The sequence below is a fragment of the Erinaceus europaeus genome, chromosome 10 (genome assembly GCF_950295315.1).
Source record: "Erinaceus europaeus chromosome 10, mEriEur2.1, whole genome shotgun sequence".
Lineage (NCBI taxonomy): Eukaryota > Metazoa > Chordata > Mammalia > Eulipotyphla > Erinaceidae > Erinaceus > Erinaceus europaeus.
The window spans coordinates 14734917-14746656 of NC_080171.1; positions in this window are offsets into that span (position 1 = coordinate 14734917).

The following is an 11740-nucleotide window of genomic DNA, read 5'->3' on the forward strand; positions in this document are numbered from 1 at the left end:
AAATAAAAAATAATTTTCAGACAAACACTTAGAATTTACTCCCAGTAGACCCTTTTTGAAAGAATTGTGCTAGGAGAGACTTTTGGGGAAAAAGAGAATTCAAACTCAGAAAGGAGGAACAGGGAGCCTGAATCCGAAATAGTAGACAAAAATGATGAAAGAGTACACTGGCAACAACAACAGGTCTGTCAGTCAACACTTGTTTAATGCAGTGACCAAAGAAGGAACAGTGGGTGGAAAGGGTGGAAATTGGGGGTGAGGCACCTGCCACAGCGTCCTGTGGTAGGTCATGTGACAACAATCATATTGCAAACAGTGAATCATCCCCTAATAAAATGGAAAATAAGAAACAGTAAACATGTGGTTGAATCAAACTCTACAGTGATTATATAAAATACCACTAATATTATGAGAGATGTAAAAACAAGGCATAGGGGCCAGGTGACGGCACACCTGGCTGAACACTTTTCTTTTTATTTATAAAAAGGAAACACTGACAAAACCATAGGATAAGAGGGGTACAACTCCACACAGTTCCCACCCCCAGAACTCCATATCCTATCCCCTCCCCTGATAGCTTTCCTATTCTTTATCCCTCTGGGAGTATGGACCCAAGGTCATTGTGGGATGCAGAAGGTGGAAGGTCTGGCTTCTGTAATTGCTTCCCCGCTGAACATGGGCATTGACAGGTGGATCCATACTCCCAACCTGCCTTTCTCTTTCCCTAGTGGGGCAGGGCTCTGGGGAAGTGGAGCTCCAGGACACATTGGTGGGGTTGTCTGTCCAGGGAAGTCTGGTTGGCATCCTGCTAGCACCTGGAACCTGGTGGCTGAAAAGAGAGTTAACATATAAAGCCAAAAAAATTGTTGACCAATCATGAACCTAAAGGCTGGAATATTGTAGATGAAGAGTTGGGGGGAGGGGGTCTCCGTTTTGTATATAGCTAGTAGGCATATTTTAGTTATATTCCAACGGGCCTGTGGCTATACTAGTTGTTTTTGTGCAAGGACCCAGGTTCAAGCCTCTGGTCCCCACATGCAAGGGAAAGCTTTGCAAGTGGTGAAGCAGTGTTGCAGGTGTCTCTCTGTCTCTCTCCCTATCATCCCCTTCACTCTCAATTTCTGGCTGTCTCTATCCAATAAATAAATAAAGGTAATAAAAAATAAAAACAAGGTATAGGGCTGGGGAGATAGCATAATGGTTATGCAAATGACTTTCATGTTTGAGGCTTCCTCTGATCTCAAGTTCAGTCCCCTGCAACACCTTAAGCCAGAACTGAACAGTGCTCTAGGCTCTCTGTCTCTGTCGTTGTCTCTCTCTCTCTGTCTTTATTTTTGTATCTCTCTCATTAAAAATAAAATTATTTTGGGAGTCAGGCAGTAGCACAGCGGGTTAAGTGCATGTGGCACAAAGCACAAGGACCGGCGCAAGGATCCCCGTTCGAGCCCCCGGCTCCCCACCTGCAGGGGAGTCACTTCACAAGCGGTGAAGCAGGTCTGCAGGTGTCTGTCTTTCTCTCCCCCTCTCCGTCTTCCCCTCCTCTCTCCATTTCTCTCTGTCCTATCTAACAACGATGACATCAATAACAACAACAGTAATAACTACAACAATAAAAAGGGCAACAGAAGGGAAAATAAATAAATATAAAAAATAAATGAAATGAAATTATTTTAAAAAGGCATAACTAAAATACTGGACAATATTTGGAGGGTCAGATGGTGGCACACCTGGTTGAGTGCACACATCACAGTGTACAATGACACAGGTTCAAGCCCACAATCCCCACCTGCAGGGGGAAAGCTTCCCAAGTGATAAGACAGCTCTGTATCTCTGTTTCCCCCTCCCTCTCTATCTCCCCTTCCCTCTTAATTTCTCTCTGTCTTAGTAAAAATAAATAGATTAAAAATATTTTAGAAAATACTGGGCAACAGTAAGATAAGAGGGTTACAGGGTGAACATGGGGTAGGCTTATAGCGATTTAAGTTTACAGTAGCAAATATGCATATTAAAGTACCCAGGGTGGGCCAGAGACATAGCTCACTGGCACTACATCGAAGGTAGGAGTGGTACCAAGACAGCTCTGGTGCTGTGGTGTTTCTCTCTCTCTTTGTTGCTCCATTTGAATGAAAAAGTGGCCCAGTGTAGTGAAGTCATGCATGTACAAATCCTGACTCCACAACATATAACAAGGGTGACCACAACAAGTTTGTATGGTCTCTAATGCCAAATATATTAAAGATGAAAATGGTCACTTCATGTCTTGTCTTTTCTTTCTTTATTATTGGATAGAGATGGAGAGAAATCAAGAGGGATGGGGAAGATAGCAGGGAAGAGAGACAAAACAGCAGTGCTTCACCACTCGCAAAGCTTCCCCCCTGCAGCTGGGGACTGGGTTGAGGGGAGGACTTGAACCTGGGTCTTTGCACATGGGAATAGTGCTCAACCAGGTGCACCACCATCTGGCCCCAAAATGGTCATTTCACAATGATAAAAGAAGCAACTAACAGATATATACACAGTGTCAAATGATATAATACCCCTACGGCAGGAAAAATTTGGTGAACTAAAGAGACAGAAAGATGGCCAGGATGACTCTAAACTGTCTCGTCCAGGGACATCTTCTCTTATTCTGTGGCCTCTGTCCGCTGTCTTGAGCTCAGTAACCACTTCAAGAATCCTTCCTCAAACCTCGGACTAGATACTATGACCATCAGAGTCCCAGGCACCTCACGCCACTATGCCTGGAGCTGCCCTTCTCATTGCCTGTTCTATAACAAGTATCTGATCGGGGGGGGGGGGGGACTTCATTGCTCCAGGCTGCGTTTTCATCCAGAGAGATGGAGAGACACCACGACACCAGAGCAGCCCGCCTCCCCACCCCACTCCATGACATGGCAGTTCCCTGTGCTGCTGGGACCTGAATCTAGGTCAAACACAGGGCAAAGCAGGAGCCCCGCTTAGTAAACTATTCCTTCAGTTCCCTTTATAACAAAATATTCAAACAGAAAAAAAGTACGTATAGTAGATCTTCAAAGGTATTCACGATCCCAGCCCCTCAAAGACAATTTGGAAATAGTGTTCACTCTCCTGGGCCAGACAGTGGCGCACTTGGTTGAGCTCATTTGCTACCATGAGCAAGGTAACTGCAGGGGCGACACTTCACAAGCAGTAAAGCAGTGCTGCAGGTGTCTGTTTTCTCTCTCCCTCTCTATCCCGCATCCCTTTTCTCTCAATTTCTCTCTGTCCTGTCAAATAGAATATGGGGGGGGGGGAGGGCTCCTGGGAGCAGTACATTCGAAGTGCTAGTGCATGTCCCAGTTATAACCCTGGTGGCAATAAGAAGAAAATAGTGTACATCCAGTCACCTCTTACATGCATGGATACATATACATATATACATATATATTGGCCTCCAGGGTTATCACTGGGGCTGGGTACCTGCACTATGAATCTACTGCTCCTGGAGGACATTTTTCCCCTTTTGATGCCCTTGTTGTTACTGTTGTTGTTGTTGGATAGGACACGAACAGGCCATGGCCGGTGCACCGCTATGTTCCATCGCTGGGGAGCCAGAGACGACCCGAACTGCCCCTGCGGCTCCAGACAGACTATGACCCACATAGTCAACGACTGCCACCTCTCCAGATTCAAAGGAGGTCTCGAAACTTGACATCAGGCTCAACCTGATGCTGTTGACTGGCTACGGAAGAAGGGCAAACGCTGGAAGTAGAAGAAGAAGGACAGAAAGAAATCAAGAGAGGAGGGGAAGACAGAGGGGGGAGAGATAAACACCTGCAGACCTGCTTCACTGCTTGTAAGGCTACCCCTCTGCAGGGGGGGAGCTGGGGCCTCAAACCAGGATCCTTACGCCAGTCCTTATGCTTCATGCTATGTACACTTAACCAGCTGTGCTACCGCCCCCCCTTATATTTTAGATTTTTCATGAGTGAGAATATATAATGTCCAACTTTTTTATTTAATGCATTTTTATGTCTTTTTAAAAATAATTTCTTTATTTAACATGTGCCCAAAGCTCCATTTGATGACTATACCTTAATTCATGTGACAAATCTTCTAGGCAGAGAATATTTCAGATTTCCCACTTGTACAACAGCTGCAGTCAACCACACTGGATGGGTATCCCTTGAAGGAATCTGCAGAAGAACTTTCTAGAAGTGGAATGTCTGACTCCATACATAATCACACTGGAATCATCTTTGAGGGGTTCTGCTAAATTGCCTTTGAACTGTTCCTCTTTGTAATGTGAACACTTAACCTGGCCTCTAAACTCTTCCTCTTTGTTATGCCTTTCTAAACAAGGTATGTCTTTCTCTACCACCTCCCAGGGATTCAACATTGACAGTCTTTAAATTTTGCCCAATCTGACAGGTTAAACAAAAGGAAACAAAATCCCTACTTTATTGTTTTAATTTGTATATCTTTGCTAGTTTGGGTAACTTTTTTTCCCCGTTTCTAATTTTTTAACTAAAAATCTTTTTTCAAAAAATGTGTTTCATTTTATTTTAATAAGAGAAATACAGAGAAAAAAAAAAAAAAAAGACCAGAGCCCTGCTTAGCTCTAGCTTCTGGTGATATTGGGGATTGAACCTAAGACCTCAGAGCCTCAGGTGTGAACGTTTTTGCATAATCACTATGCTGCCTCCCCAGCCTGTTACTTTTTTTTAAAGAACTTTTTTTTAAACCAGTTCTCCCCACCCCTTGTTGCTCTTGTTGTTTTCTTATTGTTGTTGTAGTTATTATTGTTGTTATTGATGTCATCATTGGATAGGACAGAGAGAAATGGAGAGAGGAGGGAAGATAGGGGGAAAGAAAGATAGACACCTGCAGACCTGTGAAGTGACTCCTCTGCAGGTGAGGAGCTGGGGGCTTGAACCGGGATCCCTGAGCCGGTCCTTGCACTTGGTGCCATGTGCACTTAACCCACTGCGCTACTGCCTGACTCCCAGCTTGTTACTTTTTAAGTGACTTTCTAATTCAAATCTTTTGCACATTTATCATTGATTTTTTCCCCTGAGTTGCAGAAAAGTCCTTTGCACATCAATCCCTTGAGCTTTTTGTATGTGATCAATGGTGAAAGACCTGTTCCCTCAATTTGTCATGTGCAATTTAGTATAATGTAGAACACTTGCCTCACAGAAAGTTTTACTTATTTATGTAGATAAACTTTTACTTTAATGATTTCTGGTCATATGTTCATTTGACCACCTTGTTCTTAATGATCTGCTAATGATTTCACTCCCTAGTTAATCATGAGTTCCTAGAGGGCAGAGGCTACCTCTTGTTCATATTTGTAGGTTCCTACTCCAGAAATCACTCAACTCCAGCTGGCTATGATAAGTGCTCAATAAATAAACCCATTAAAATTGATAGAGTTCAGTGTGCTGTAAAACAAATAAGCAGGGAGAATTTAATTCCAAGATTGAGGTTGAGGGAAGAACTCCAAGGTATGTTGGCCTATAAACCAAAATAGGTGGTGAGTCAGAAAGTGTAATTTTGATCAATATGTAGATAAATATCAACGTTAAATTCAGCGGGTAATAGGAAATTTTGAAAAAGATCCCAAGAAATACGCTTCATTGGAAAAGCTGTTTTGCTGCTGAATTATCTGCTTCCCAAATCAGAGTTTAATATGAAAGAGTCATAGTTTAATATGAGAATAGTCACAGTTTAATATAAAGAGTGAGAATTTAATATAAAAGAAACAAAATGCGGCGCTCAGAGGATAATCTGGATCTCATGTCAACCACTTAAACCACATTAGCTTCCCTTGTGCCCCCCGTGGTGGGCGGCAGTGTACCCAGATTGCAGTATGCCAGAGGAGGAGGAGGAGGGTAGGAGGAGGGGGAGGCAGAACCTGAAGCAGAAGACTTGCAGGCCTCAAGATAGGAATTGGTGCAATAGTTCACATTTCTTTGTTTTGTTTTGTTTTGCTTCCAGGGTTATTACTGGGGCTCAGTGCCTGCACTACAAATCCACTGCTCCTGGCAGCCATCTTTTTCCATTGTTGTTGGTGTTGGATAGGACAGAGAGAAATTGAGAGAGGAGGGAAGACAGCTTATGAATCAACCCCCCTGCAGGTGGGGAGCCAGGGCTGGAACCGGGATCCTTGAGCCAACCCTTGCACTTGGTACTCTGAGTGCTTAACCCAGAGCACGACCTCCCAGCCCCCAGTAGTCTGTATTCTTTCTTTTTTTTTGCCTCCAGGGTTATTGCTGGGGCTCAGTGCCTGCACCATGAATCCACTGCTCTTGGAGGCCATTTTCCCCCTTTGTTGCCCTTGTTGTGGTTATTATTATTACTATTGTTGATGTTGTTCGTTGTTGGAAAGGACAAAGAGAAATGGAGAGAGGAGGGGAAGACAGAGAGGGAGAGAGAAAGACAGACACCTGCAGACCTGCTTCACCGCTTGTGAAGCAACTCCCCTGCAGGTGGAGAGCCAGGGGCTCGAACCAGGATCCTTACGCTGGTCCTTGCGCTTTGCACCACGTGCTCTTAACCCTCTGTGCTACCGCCCGACCCCCAGTAGTCTGTATTCTTAATGCTGCTTTATCAGAATTTGGGAAAGAAAGCTGTGTGGCTGAAGAAATCCCTAGACTTGGATTGGCCACTTTACAAAGTGGCAGTTCCTTCCAGAACTGAACTCCTGGAGGTTGGGAGTGTCTTAGGCAGTTCCTTCCAGAACTGCACTTCTGGAGGTTGGGAGTGTCTTAGGCAGTTCCTTCCAGAACTGAACTCCTGGAGGTTGGGAGTGTCTTATCGTAGACCTGTTTCCAGGGATTCCTCTGTGACTTAGTCAGAGGTGTGAAGGCAGACCCATCACAGCTGTTACCAACTGTTCCATGCCACTGCTCTGGGAGCCCCCAGAGTGTCAACACTGATGTCTGTACGAGTTAAATTCAATCCCAGGGTCTGGTGGGAAACTGGAACAGATCCTAATGTTTTTATCTGTCTGGATCTAAGTTCCTGTGGGGCCTGTCGCTTCAGCTGGGATCACAGGAGGGAAGAAGAATGGAATGGGAGGGATACTCTTTTTAAAAAGAATTTTATTAGCACGTGGTTCAAATCATCGTATTATATAAACTACACATTGGTCACTTCCTAAGAAAGCTTCAAGGTGAAACATTATTCCACTTGAATAATGGGTTTTCTCTCCACACCAGCTCTCTGCTGGTCCAGATGTCATAACTTGGAAGAGACACAAATACATGGGGGAAAAATACCATGTTTTTCATAGTATTATAGAGGCACTGCCTGAGAAGAGGTTGTAAGGACAAAGGAGAGAGAGTGGTCGTGACAGTCCAGAAGTAAGCCTATCAGGAAAGAGAATAGGAAAAGGACTGACAACTTCTTGGGTGCATTCTAAGAGGCAATATGTCATAACAATGAAGAACACTGGGGCTGGGCAGTAGCGCAGCGGGTTAAGCGCACATGGTGCAAAGCGCACGGACCAGCGTAAAGATCCTGGTTTGAGCCCCTGGCTCCCCACCTGCAGGGGAGTCGCTTCACAGGTGGTGAAGCAGGTCTGCAGGTGTCTGTCTTTCTCTCCCCCTCTCTGTCTTCCCCTCCTCCATTTAACTCTGTCCTATCCAACAACAATGACATCATCAACAACAATAATAACTACAACAATAAAACAACAAGGGCAACAATAAGGAATAAATAAATATAAAAAAACAAGAAAAAAGAAGAATAAAAAAGTGTCACACATGCATGAGGTTTGGGTTCATTCACTCCCCCTTTCATTTATTAAAAATAAAAGACTTTCATAATGTGTTCTCATAAGTGCTTTGGAAGAGCACACATTCCTCCTTGGCAGACTCCCACCACCAAGCCCTGACAGTAGAGTGACCACCGGCTGGATTCACTGGGGCCAAGGGTTAGAGAGGCTCAGCTAGCCCTGGCCATTTACACACAAGTCCTTGAGCCTCCATTCTCTGCCTCCTGGTTCCTTCTTCTCATGGGACTCCTGGTGGTAAAGTGAACAGGCAGCAGTTGCCCTGGTCATGTTACTAAGGAAACTGAGGCCCAGAGAAGAGAAAGACGTGGCCAGGGACATTAAGGAACCAGTGAGAGTTATGACTCTGTATTCCCTCCCTTGCATTCAGCCTTTCTCTCTCTCTCTCTCTTTCTTTCTCTCTCTCTCTCTCCCTCTATCTCTCTCTCCCTCCCTCCTTATCCTCCAATGGGCAAGCTTTCTGCCTCTCATCACCTTCCTTCCTTTGCCATGGACAAACTCTCTTCTTTGCTACAAAGTCTGGCACTTGACTTGGAGATTGGCCATGACCTTGGAAACTTGTCTAGGCTGCAGGCAACAATGTCAGATCTCCACAGAGCCAGCTTGTGTCAGCACCCCAGCAACCACCCTTTGTGCCCCAGCTCCTTTTTTCTGCTCTGGCAGCCCACAGAACAGCTCCCAGCATGATGACCAGCTCAAGCCTACTGTGCCAGGGCCACCTGCTCTGCCTCCTGGGCTGCCCACCCGCCTCTGTTTGTTTCCCACTGGCATGGGGGCAGGCAAGTCATCTGGGAGGCTAAGTATGCCAGTCTTCTGAGCTTCTTCCCAAACTCTCCTCCAATCATTGCGGAGTGACAACCCACTGATGCCAGGCTGGGCAGCTGGCCGGCAAACTGGCCACCTGCTCAGTTCACAGAGTGAGGATTTTGTGTTTTGCTTTGCCTTTTGAATCCTAGAGCTGAGGGTTGGAGTGAAGAGGTTTAAGAAAGAAGCTACACCAGTCTAGCACTGTTCAGACGCCATTGCTGCAGACCAGCCAGGGACTGGAAGCCATGCCCATTGCCTGGGAGCCTGGGGCTGGCAATGGGCCTACCAGCTCAGATGAGGATTTAGTACAGCATCACCCTTGGGGGCTCCTGTGACTTCAGAGCATGGGGCAGGGTGGGTGGGTTGCATAGTGATCAAGACTTGGATGCTTGCTAAAGAAGCATCTGAGTTTAGAAGCCAGACTGACACTGTGGCTCGGCTTCCTCTCCCCTTCTGCACTTCACTTCCCTCTCCCTGTGCCTCTTCCAGGAGAAACCACATGCAGCTTTCTTTCCAGACCAAAATCTTCCATGTTGCTCCAGCAACCTGGACTGCCTTTTCCAGACCCCATGTGGATCTCTGAGGCTGCCTGCTTGCCCCACGCCTGCTCCCTGGCAGCAGAATTGAGCCTCCTCTCTCCTCTTGTCCCTTCTTTACAGCACTGGGATAGTCACACGTCTAGCACCTGAGCCCTGCAGAGGTAACAGCCAAGCCTCATTTTCCTCCAGACCTGCGAAACTGTCCCTGGTTCTGCATATGCTCAGTGACTGCTGAATGCATGCTGGATCTGACCCACATTTAGCTGACACATTTTGGGGGATAGTTACTAAGGCGTTCCACAGCGTAAGATATCTGCCGCTATGGAGAACCCCAAGGGAATGAGACAACTAAACTTGGATTCTTACCTTGGTTAAAGATCTCACCATCTGGAAATGATCTTCAAGGTTATTTAAAGAGTTACTGACCTTAACAAAGTGTAATTCACTTTAAGTACTTTAAAAATAAATAAATAAATAAATACTTTAAAAATACAACCTACTTTTTAAAACTACAATGACTTTTAAGAAGGTCCAGATGTCGGGGGGGGGGGAGGCAATTCTTGAGCATGAATATCTTCAAAATGTGTTACTGTTTATTTATTTATTTATTTATTTTCAAATAATGAGAAACAGAACAAAAGAGAGAAACACAGTGACATGAATGAATGGAGCAGGGAGGGGGAGGAAGAGATAAAAGAAGAAAGGAGGAAAACAAAGAGGGAAGGAAAGAAGGTAGGGAAGAAGAACGGAAGGAAGGAGGGAAGGAGAGAGAAAAAGAAAGACAGAAGGGGCTGTCAGAAACAGCAGTTTGATTTCCTCCATAGGTTCCACCCTACTCATTACGTCCTTGTGGCAAATCCTGTGTCACAGGCTTTCGCATGTCCTCTCCTACCCCCACCCCCACCCCACGCCCACCTCCTCCTCTTCTCAGGATTATTACCCCATGCCTGCACTGTGAATCCACCATTACCACCTAAATGTCTGCCTTTATTTTTTTCTTTCTATTTTTATTTGACAGGGTAGAGAGAAATTGAAATGGGAGGGAGATAGAGAGGGAGAAAGATAGACACCTGAAGACCTGCTTTGCCACTCATGAGGTGTCCTCTTCAGGTGGGGAACAGGGGCTCGAATCCAGTTCCTTGTGCATGGAGCTATGTGCACTTAACCGCGTGTGCCACTGTGGAGCCCTCTCAGGTTTTCACTTCTTCATACAAAGCCCTAGCAAATACTATTGTGAAAGGTGTGCCCAAGGTAGATGAATAATGGTCATTGAATAATCTTTCAATTACCCTGGAACCAGTAGTATAAGAAAGAGAAAACCTTTCTTTAGAGAGAATAGTTATCAACAAGGAGAGAAATGTAGGACTAGAACCATGTACTAAAAGGGTTTTCGGCGTCAGGTTGGTCTGAAGTTTGGGGAACTTCTGGACACTGTATTTTGAAGCCTCAATTATTTTTTTTCAATATTTATTTTCCCTTTTGTTGCCCTTGTTGTCTTTATTGTTGTAGTTATTATTGTTGTTGTTATTGATGTCGTTGGATAGGACAGAAAGAAATGGAGAGAGGAAAAGAAATTATCACACAAAGAGACCCCTCACAGAATGGGAGAAGATCTTTACATGCCATACATCAGACAAGAGACTAATAACCAAAATATACAAAGAGCTCAGCGAACTTAGCACCAAGAAAGCAAATAACCCCATTCAAAAATGGGCAGAGGATATGAACAAAACATTCACTTCAGAGGAGATCCAAAAGGCTAACAAACATATGAAAAATTGCTCCAGGTTGCTGATTGTCAGAGAAATGCAAATAAAGACAATATTGAGATACCACCTCACCCCTGTGAGAATGGCATACATCAAAAAGGACAGCAGCAACAAATTCTGGAGAGGCTGTGGGGACAGAGGAACCCTTCTGCACTGCTGGTGGAAATGCAAATTGGTCCAGTCTCTGTGTAGAGCAGTCTGGAGAACTCTCACAAGGCTAGACATGGACCTTCCATATGACCCAGTAATTCCTCTCCTGGGGACATACCCCAATGACTCCATAACACCCAACCAAAAAGATATGTGTAAACCTATGTTTATAGCAGCACAATTCATAATAGCTAAAACCTGGAAGCAACCCAGGTGTCCAACAGATGAGTGGCTGAGAAAGCTGTGGTATATATACACAATGGAATATTACACAGCTATTAAGAACAATGAACCCACCTTCTCTGACCCATCTTGGATGGAGCTAGAAGGAATTATGTTAAGTGAACTAAGTCAGAAAGATAAAGATGAGTATGGGATGATCCCACTCATCAACAGAAGTTGAGAAAGAAGAACAGAAAGAGAAATCAAAAGCAGGATTTGACTAAATCTAGAGTAAGTCACCAAAGTAAAAACCCTGTGGTGAGGGCGAGGGTGGGCATTAGGCTTCCCGGGGCGGTGGAGGGGGGGAGGTGGGGTGGGGTGGGTGGGATGGGACACAGCCTTTTCGTGGTAGGAATGGTGTTTATACCATAATAGTATACTCCTATTAATTTGTAGTCATATAAATCACTATTTAATTAATATGAGAGGGGAAAAATCAATTATATGTCTCAAACTTTTTAAAGCACAGACTGAGTCTTTTTAATACAGAGACAGAG